The sequence below is a fragment of the Sebastes umbrosus genome, chromosome 18 (assembly GCF_015220745.1).
Source record: "Sebastes umbrosus isolate fSebUmb1 chromosome 18, fSebUmb1.pri, whole genome shotgun sequence".
Classification (NCBI taxonomy): Eukaryota; Metazoa; Chordata; class Actinopteri; order Perciformes; family Sebastidae; genus Sebastes; species Sebastes umbrosus.
The window spans coordinates 16,756,154-16,766,510 of record NC_051286.1 but is presented as its reverse complement, the minus strand read 5'-3'; positions in this window follow the sequence as shown (position 1 = coordinate 16,766,510).

Genomic DNA, 10,357 nt, shown 5'->3' with positions numbered 1-10,357 from the left:
AATGAAACTTAACAAACTATAACTAAACAATTTCCCAGAGAAAACTGTGACAAATGCACCTGCGAACCCGTTCTAACCTGAGTATCTACTCCTTCCCAATCCCTGCAAGACCAAAAGCTGAGAGGAAAATATTAAGCATGTCAACCAAGGAAGCTTTCATCTTACACTATAAACGAAACCAAACTTTCAAACACAGCTGTGCACATTTACAGATGCCATGGCCCAGCTTCAACTCTCACTTACACATCTATATTGTTTCTTTATATGACTTCAGTCTGTCTCACCCTGAATTACCTTTGTCCCCGCTATCACCCCCTCTCTCTCTATGTAACTTTCTTCATCCCTCTCTTTCCTCTCTCTCTCTCTCTCTCCCCAGATGTCTGCTCACCAGCTGCGCTCAGATGGCTGAGAGCAGCAGACAGTATGGGTTTTTATGGAGCGTGCACACACACACACACACACACACACACACACAGCCACGCACACATACATGCACAGAATATCACAGTGACCCGCCACAGCATGGTTTCAAGTCTTTTGTCCCAGAGTTTAAATATTCCTCTCTGTTCTAATTTTTCCACATCTTTTCACTGTGTATGACCACATCAATATGAACCAGATGCCCCGAACTCACAAGCGACTGCAGACAAACATGGGACATGGTCCGAGCAGGTCAGGAATTTGGCTGTTTCTCTGCACTAATCGGATTAGTGTTTCTTTTTTTGTGTGTGTGACTAATATGAAAGTGATTAGACTGCAGCTTTTGGCCCCGGAGAATGGGAAACGTTTGTGGTACAAACAGGGTTAGTTGTATAAGCTTTGTTAATGTAAAGTCAGTATTTGTCTCTATGTGTACAGTTAAATATGATTTATCCCAAAGCTTGTAAGAAACATATGCTCATTGATACATTTTCAGCCTTTAATAGCCGTGTTTCAGCTTTAATCATCTGACGATGTAGTAGAGGGCCTCGCAGCCACCTCGCTTTATCATTTGACATCAATTGACTGACTGTTCACTAAGCTCCGCCCCCCTTAGTTACTGTCGCTGTGGCTGTTGAGCTTTCCATTCTAGCACATTTTGCAGTTTACAGTAGTCACAGTGGTAGATTTAGCACTCAAATTTCTTCATAATTTTTCAAACAATGGGTCCTTGTTTTCAGAGAGAGGCAGACTGAAGCCGGCTTCTCATTTCTTGTCGGTGACCGCCAATTTTGTCGCTGTCAGATTTTTTTTCATCTATAGCTAGCTAGTTAGTGGAAACAGGCAACTTTTCAACATTCACCCCCCAATCATTTTCAAGTGGAATTTCTGTTGGCAACGCTGTTGCGAAGGCAACCGGATTGCTTTGCATTTTCCTCAGAGCCTAGCAGCTACCTACAACACAAGACACACTTGCACAATTACTTTGGTTGTTCCACCATCTAGCATTTCTGCTACTCGGGATAGTAAGTAAGGATAATGTACAGCGAGCCGGTCATTGTTGTGAAAGAATCCCCGACAGAAGGGGTTTCTTTCACAACAATGACTCACTAGCTGTACATCATCCCGCTTATTACACGGCTACTTACTTAAGAAATCAATAATTTGACACAAAAACGGTCCGCCAGAGTCCGATATCAGAACTGCGCCCATACTAACAGTCTGTTATACATAGCAACGGTCTGCTATAAAGAAATAATAGACCGCAGAACGCCGTGATTGACCAATCATAATCGAGTATTCAACACAGCTGTGCAATAACTGCAAAGAACAAACGTTGATATTCTTTGGAAACTGGGGATAGCTACCGATAGCTACCGTGGAAAATACAAGCACTATCCTCTTCTGGTTTTGGTTTCAGAATGGTTGACGCACCTCCTTTGTGCTGTAAATCGAATTTTCCCAGGAGATTGTACCGCTGAAAGACAGAATTTCACAGTGAAAGCGAGGCTTATAGGGAACCAATCTAAACGCCGATATTAACATTATTCTTTAGCCATTACATTGTGTATTTCCCTCATAAGTTAAAACAAAAACTTGTCTTGCCACTTTGAGCAAATGTTAGCGCCATGAATTTGTTGAAAACGTTGTCTCCGACTGACTTTTTGTGACAATTCTCACATTTTACTGCTAAAATGGCAGTGTATGTTTCCAGTCTGTGTTGTTACCATGGTGACAGGAAGGACGGTGTGATGCCAGCCCCTCTGACCTTGAGTAAACCGTGACCGGACCTTCTGCTGGGTTTCTCTCTGATCGACTTTTGATGGTGAAATAACTGCTGGGGTCGTTTTCTTGACCCTCCAGCAGAAAGACAAAAGTGTGTGTGTGAGCGTTGGCTAGGTGTGTAGGGGTAAAGGAGGGGTTGAAGGGAAGGAAAGGTGAAAGTAGGGTCGTGGGGCGGATGGACTGAACAGGTTTCAGAGGATATGAAAGACGGTGGGCCTCACGAGTAAACATAGCTCTAGTGTGAGATGAGAGGATACTTCGAAGTGTGTGTGTTTATGTACATCCTGAGTACTTTCCCATAGCGCTCCAGTCCAGCTCCTCCTGACCATCCACTTGGATTTCCCAACTTTGAGATGATACATATTCGGCTCAGATCATCAATCAGGACATGAAAGAGGTGAAGTGTTTGGTCATATCTACAGCTTCTTGCTCACACTTTGCTCTCTCTTTCACGCCCTCCTCTCAGCTTTCTGACTCCCCTTTGTTCTACTCTCACCCCTGACTTTTGACCTCAAAGACCTTTTCGGTGTTATTTGTGAGGCTGCATTGGAAGACCATAAATCTGTCAACAAGCAGATCGGTGAGTTTAGCTTCTGGACTTCACCTTCACTGATATCGGACTTTTTGAAGAAGGTGTTGTCCGCCAGGAGGGAATAAATGACAGTTTGTGTTATGAAAAGAATAATTATGAAGGAAGAGTTGTAGGATGTGCTCTACATTATCTTGGACTTTGCAGAAAGCTTCCCTCATTCTTGGCATTACTCCCTCAGTGAGAATTCAGAAAAACTGTTTCCTTTGTTTTCTTTAACTTAAAGTTCACACACAAACAGCTGCAATACAAGTCAAGTTAATTAATTTAGTCCGTTATCATATATAATGTCTCCCTAGGCTGTATAGTCGTTCATCATCAACATTTCCAGCCCAAACTCTCTATTAAAACAAGGAAAATCTCCACAGAGTTTCAGGAGAGGCAATTTAAAATGGATGGGGGTGCAAAAGTAACAGTAACTGGGAAATTACACAAACAATGAGCAGTAAATTGCGACAATCTAATTGCAAAGCAAGCTATCTGAAGTCTGTCTGTGGATATATCTTTCGCATATATCTCGAAAACCGTTCATCTGATGTACTTCACACTTGGCGGGTGTATTGCAGGGGACTCCATGGAGTGCTTTGTTGAATTTGGTGCAATTTGGACGCGCATTCAGTATTAATAAATTTTGAATTAGACAGGCAAACGCCTGTCTTGCTTTACTTTTCACTTTGTCTATCTGGGAATGTTGGTATTGGCAGTGATAGAAGAAGTAGCCTACTCAAAACCTTTTTTTCTTAAGTAAAACTATTAACTATTAACAGTAAAACTATTAATACTTAATAATTAACTAACAGTAATTCCTGAGGATTTCTCTTTAGTTCTTGTGATGGTAGGGATAATAAATTCATACATTAAGAGGAGTACTTTAAAAAGCCAGTGCAGGGAGACAAACACTGGAGTAATTTAGTAAAAATCATACGTTTCCCCGTTAGATTTTACACTTTAAATGGAGGATTTTCATATCCTTTGTTTTGGGGCACAAACTCTCAGTAAAAACTCCCAAACAACAATTCCTTTTAAATCTGCACAGCAATTTCCGCTTCAGGCCAATTGCCCTTGATATTTTACCTTCCAAAAAAGTACAAACAACCAAACATAGTTTCCTCTCCGCACATCAAGCAAGCCAATTTTCCGACGGGATGAGCACAACAAAAACACAATTCTGTCTCTCTGAGGCATTCATCATTCACAAAACAAAGCAAAAACAATAACTTCTCCATAAATCCCCAAACTACCCTTGATTAAACATAACCACCCATGAGAAAGCGAGCGAAAAAATAGAAAAACCCAAATATAAAAGAAAAGTGGGAAGCAGAGTCAGAAAAAGGGGCAAACGTGGAGAAAAAGAGGGGGTTGAAATATCACAGTCTGGGGAACTTTTCCTTTTTCTTCATAGAAATGCAAACATGTTGGTGAACTGGGTTTGAAGGCCTCGGTTGAATGGGTATCGTCTGACCGTTGCGGTCACCGCATGGCAATGGCTTTACTTGACTGGAATTAAAATACACATTACCGTGCAATTAGTCGTTCTGTTTTAAAGATTTTTGCTTTTGTAAATGACCTGCAAACAACCGCCTCCATCTGTTTTCCAAATCGGGCGAAGAGCGGTTATACAATACAGACAAACATACGACCAGACAGTCGGATAGGACGTCACTTTTGTGCAGATTGGTAATGGTTGGATTGGAATCACTGGTTTGTCTGACGGATCAGAAAGGGACGTTGATATTGGCACTGCAACCATTTGTAACAAATGAACGGTCTGAGAAACTTCATAAATATAGACTCAGTATTGTTTTTTATGGAATGATATCGGCTAAAGAATGAAGGGAAAAAGAAAGAAAGAAGCTGATTTATTATACTTAGTATGCTGAATCAGGCATATCATTTTTGTTTTGTAGCATGAAAAAAGCTTTCAACTATCGTCTATTAGTCTGATTAAAGGATAATGTACAGAAATGTCACATTCTTGCTGTATATACCCATTATGTTTATCATTCAACATGTTGAGTATCTAAGCTCCCCGATGGAAGTCAAACAGTTCTTAACACTTACTTTTGATTAATGAATAGGAACATCACCACACCGACTTAAGATAATCACTTTGTTTGCTGTGCAAACATGCCAGTGAACATGCAGCAGCAGCGGCGTGCACACACACAGCTCACAATGACACACGGATTCGGTCACGCATGCTGCACGCTTTCCATGTATGCTGGTGCTTACCAAAGAGCAGGAAACGAAAGGTACAGCTACCTCTGTTCTCTGAAGGAAAACTGTAACTTCTTCTCTTCTCCAGATTAGCTTGTTTTATTGATGACCGTGAGATTAGCCGGTACACTTGACTAATGGTAGACTAGCAAGAGTTGGATTTGAAAATGATTCTTTTAGCTGATTTTGGCAGCTCGTGAAGTGATTAACACTGTGTGCCTGCGGAGTAACTCATCCCCCAGTATTCGGTCATCGGTGACAGATATACTCTCTCTCAAACACTTTATATATACATGCACACAGCTAGTGAGATGGCAAAAGAGACACGTAGCCAAGGAGGCTCAAAAAGCTCCCTTTCCCTTTGTGATTAATAGAGTTCAAAGTTCACAAGGCTCAAACTGACATGTGCTAGCTCTCTGTCAAAGGCAACACTTTGGTGCATCAGTTATTGACAATGGATAACTAAGCAGAAGAAATGATTTAAGGCTGGTATCCATAGTGTTTTTAATCATTAAAACCTTTACATCTATCTCTGTGTTGAAGCCATTGGCGCAGTTTGAACTTTGGGGTTCACAAAAAACAAATCTAGAGGGAATGTTAATGGATACAACACTGTGAGGTCTAATGTATTGGGATGCTGTGTGTCGCCTACATATTACACACTACAAAATGAATGCGACGCAAGCAAGCATCAGTGACAAAATCAGTTTGATCGCATTGTTTACTATTGGAACCTAACTGTCTATGAGTGACGAAGCGCTGCACAGCGCGCCGTTTTGAGCTGAACTTTTGACGTACACTGTTTCTATTGTAATTATCACAACAAACACCTAAAAAAGGTGGCAGCAGGCTGGAGGGAGATCGCCTGAAAGTTTACTTAGGCAACTGTTGGCTGTATTATGTGTCATTTTCAATAAATATAGCCGTAAAAAAACCTGTTTTCTATTTAAATAACACAAACATCTTTGAAGTAGTTACGTCTCTAGCCTGATCTTGACCGCACAGCTGATAGGTAGCCTACGAGGTTTGTTTACATGGCGTAGCAGAAAGTACATATTTAACAGTGTGTGAACAGGGAGTGCCCGATGTTATTAGGCTTTTAGGTTATTAGGTTTCTTATTCTGTCAATAAGAAGACAATGCAAACTGCGCCTGTGGTTGTACGGTCTTGCGCAAATTGTACAAACTGTCACACACTCTGCTATCAAGAAATACACAACAATATACAGTTGTTATAGCTTAACAGGTCGCACCTCTCTTGGTTGCCAGCACCAATAAAGAGTAGCAACTGTTATGTGTCAGAGGCACAAGTAGCTTGACATTGTTATAGAGCTGCAAAAGCTCTTAGGCTCGGGTACACAAAGTGTCTGACTTTGATGCCAGTGACTGCGGTTTGTACAGTAAACCCGTCTCTTTCCAACACTCAAAACTGGTTTCTTTTAACCATGAGCTTTCCCTAACTTAGACCTTAGACTTTATTGTCCCCAACGGGAAATTTCTCTCCACAGCACTGCACAAGTCAGCAAATAATACAAACAACAGCACAACAGTAACAACATGACACACAACAGAACACACTCAGCTCTACTCGGTGAGGCCTGTTGTTTAAGGCGGCCATGGCTGCAGAGATCAGGCTTTTCCCAAAGGGAGCCCTTCTGCACCTCAGCGCTCTGTAGCTGTAGGGTGAGGTGGTGATTGAGTGGGTGTGCGATGTCCTGTTCTATTGAGGTTGCAGTGCGTGCAGTGGCCTCATTGTTTAGCTCAAGGTTGATTGTGTGGAGACCAATTATCCTGGCAAAGTTTGACTTTTGACTTTTACCAGTAGTTATAGCCACCAAACCAAACCCTAACCATACAGGTGGAGATTAGTAAATGTGAATGTGAATCATTTTTGTCATGGTCATGTGGACATAAAGATGGACGACATGACAGCTCTCCAAAAGTGAAGCCAAAACATCTCGATCGCCCCCTGGTGGCTGGCTGCAGTATAGGTTATAAATCCCGCCCCCTCCTTGTTAGCAGATGAGACATGGGCCAAACTAAAAAGTCATAGTACACATCAAATACATTTTTCCCAAAGATGGTTTCTGACATTTTAGGTAGTTGTTGTCATGCTGATGTATGTTCAAGAGTTAATTTTTCTGATAATTTTGGTTTTAATTAGTTATTTGATGCTATAAAAAGGAGGCGAGACGTCATGATTGACAGCCGTGATTGACAGCTGTTCTGAGGCTCGGGAATTGTATGAGAGATGTAACTTTAACTTTCCATAACTGTCAACAGTCTGTTTAATAGAACATGTGTCAGTTGTAGAGATATTATGGTTAGCTGTTGTGTCTTTCTAGCCAAACAGCTACCGTGGTGCTAACGTAGCAGCTAAGTGGCTCATGCTAGCAAGCAGCGGCCGTGCTCGGCTTGTGATTGGCTCGGGCAGGTGTGTGGGTGGGACTTCGACTTCGACATCGGCTCCAGGCCCCCGATCACTACTGCACATTCTCTGGCACCAAATGAATTACTTTTGTACAGTAGGAGGAAGTGGAAACACATCGTCCATCTATATATACAGTCTATGAGATTAATCATAAGCCCATCAGACTTTGCTACGTGTGTATATTTACAAGCTTTGCGATGCCTGATTGGAATAATTGTCAGACTTCCACACAAAAACTCCCAGAAAAAAGTACAGATTTAGACTTCAAGTCTAAAATAAGTCATTTACACAGCTGGATCCAAACTGTGAGAAAAGTCTGAGTCTGAGTGAAGGCCAGGAGGGCTTATCTGATCAGGGTCATGGGTCCATTTTCACAGAGCATCCATCCAGCAAAAAGGCCTTTTGCATTACATAAACACATGCCAAGGTAGGTTAGCAAGATAACATCTGTGGTTTTATTTAAGAGCCCTAAAGAGTGGTCTGTCAGGTATATAAATATGCACTTCTTGGATTGACTTGCACATTTGCCCTATTAAAGGCGGCTGGCATTTTGTTTCTGTCTGCATTATTAATGTCATTTGCAAATGTCATATTGCCGCAGCAGCTGGATTTTGAGAAAAACGAGCAGCTGTGTCAAACTGCGGAGCTTTGGGTAAGTTTGTTTTGGTTTTCTCTGGCAGGGAACATTGCTGTGAAACTCGAACCAACAAGGCCAAAGTCGTCTGCAGACTTTAGCACAGTCTGCTCGTGTTTTTCTGACCAGCAGCACTAATAATGCATAACTCGTCGAAAACATTTGCCCGGGTTGTTGTTGTTGTTGTTCGGAGACAAGCTGTTGTGACGAAGACGGCTTCTGTGATTAATTACACAAAAGCCCTTCATCACACAGTGCAGACGGTAAGACATTTTTCCCCTCTTACAGCTTGTTCCTCCATAAAAAAGGGAAAAACCTTTGATTGTCGGAGAGCCTTCAGGAAGTGATGACACATAAATGATCAATGCCATACAGATAGATCTGATGATATATGATGCTGTAAAGCGGAAAAACTAAACATGCCCACATATGCACTGACATTTCTTGAGGCCAGGTATAACTTTCTGTTTCCCTATATAGCGTCAAAGCTATACTTAACCAGATACAGGTGTGTTTTTGGCACGAGCAGCAGGGTGGCAGGTGTGTTTGCTATTACAATGTGATAATAACTATCATTACAGCCCAGTAACAACAGGCGTGTTAGCAGGAGGCTGGGACAGAGAGGAAAGCAATAATGCTTTTACCAGGATGTTAGCGCACAATCGGCATTTCTGCGTCATTGACACTCACACACATGCACACACACACACACACCGATCAGATGAGTATGAGAGAAATACACAAACAGAAACTCACACAAATTAGCACCTTAGTGATTTAAATTTAGCTCCAAATGAACCCCTTAGAGGGTATCTAATCTACCATTACAGATTACGGTTATTTCATGGATGGAGGAAAGTGCAAGTCAGTGTTTTAGACTATAATTGCTTATAGATAACTTGCAGCATAAAGATATAATGCCTATGAACCTAAGTTCTATTAAAATGCATGCATGATTCATAAATGAATGATTACAGGAAGTGGATTGCCTTTTAAATCACCAATACGTGTAGATGTGTTCCACACACACACACACACACACACACACACACGCACACGCACACGCACGCACACACAAACAAACAAACATATATTTTTTCAGACGTTCTCGTCATTTCTGCTGCCTCACCATCTGGGAAAAATCCATCACAGCTTTTCAGCACCTCCTTGGGTGCTGTAAACAGAAACGAACAAATGTGCAGATGTGCACGTGCACACACAAAAACACACGTACGTCTTTGAATGACCATACTTGTGAGGGCTTTCACTCACTATGCTAACTTTTCCTCATGACCAACTTTAACCCTTAAAGCTTCAGTAGGCAGAATATTTTTGGCATCATTGGACTAAAATTTCATAATAACCTTTCAGCATTTTGTAATTCAAGTGTTCTGAGAGAAAACTAGACTTCTGCACCTCCTCATGGCTCTGTTTTCAGGCTTTAAATAATCTAGCCTGTGACGGAAGACTTTGGCCAATCACAGGTCATTTAAGAGAGAGAGCGTTCCTATTGGCTGTTCATTCAACGGAGGCAGCTGTCAATCACTCACGACCTCCGATCAAACGGTCAAACTAGGCAGCGCTGATCAAATATGAATCAATATTCTGTTACTGTAGTGCACTGTTTAGCTGTAAAATGAGGAAGTTTGCTCCGGCTGGTGGGCGGTGCTTGGTATTTCCTCAACTGATCTTAACATGGGGTCAGCGGGTCACAAACTTTCTCATTTTCGAGTTAAAGAGTACACTAAAATATGTTTCTGAAAACATTTTACCCAAGACATAGGCATTACAGTAACAGAATATTGATTAATATTTGATCAGCGCTGCCTAGTTTGACTGTTTGATTGGAGTCCGCGAGTGATTGACAGCTGCTCAGAGACGACAGGCTCCAGCTTGGCTCTGATTGGTTGTTTTCCTCCGGTCTGTGAAATCTTGCAGATGCCATTAGGAGCACCGGAGGACACAGAGGCACATGATTCTTTTTCAGATTACATGTCTGATTTATAAAAATAACTTTTTAAATCATAGTTACTCCAACCTGCCTACTTCAGCTTTAATCCCTTGAGTCCTAAATCCAACATCAACATAGTATGTAAGGATCAGCAAAATGTCAATGCAATTACATTTATTTTTCTTAACTTTAAAAACAAACTTTGAGACCCGGGTGTACTGAAGTCACACTTTGGGGGGAGAAAAAGCTCCAAAAAAAGCATTATTTTCCAAAGTGATGTTTTAATGACTGGACTCTGGGGCCAAAATAAACGATACGGCACGATAGGCAC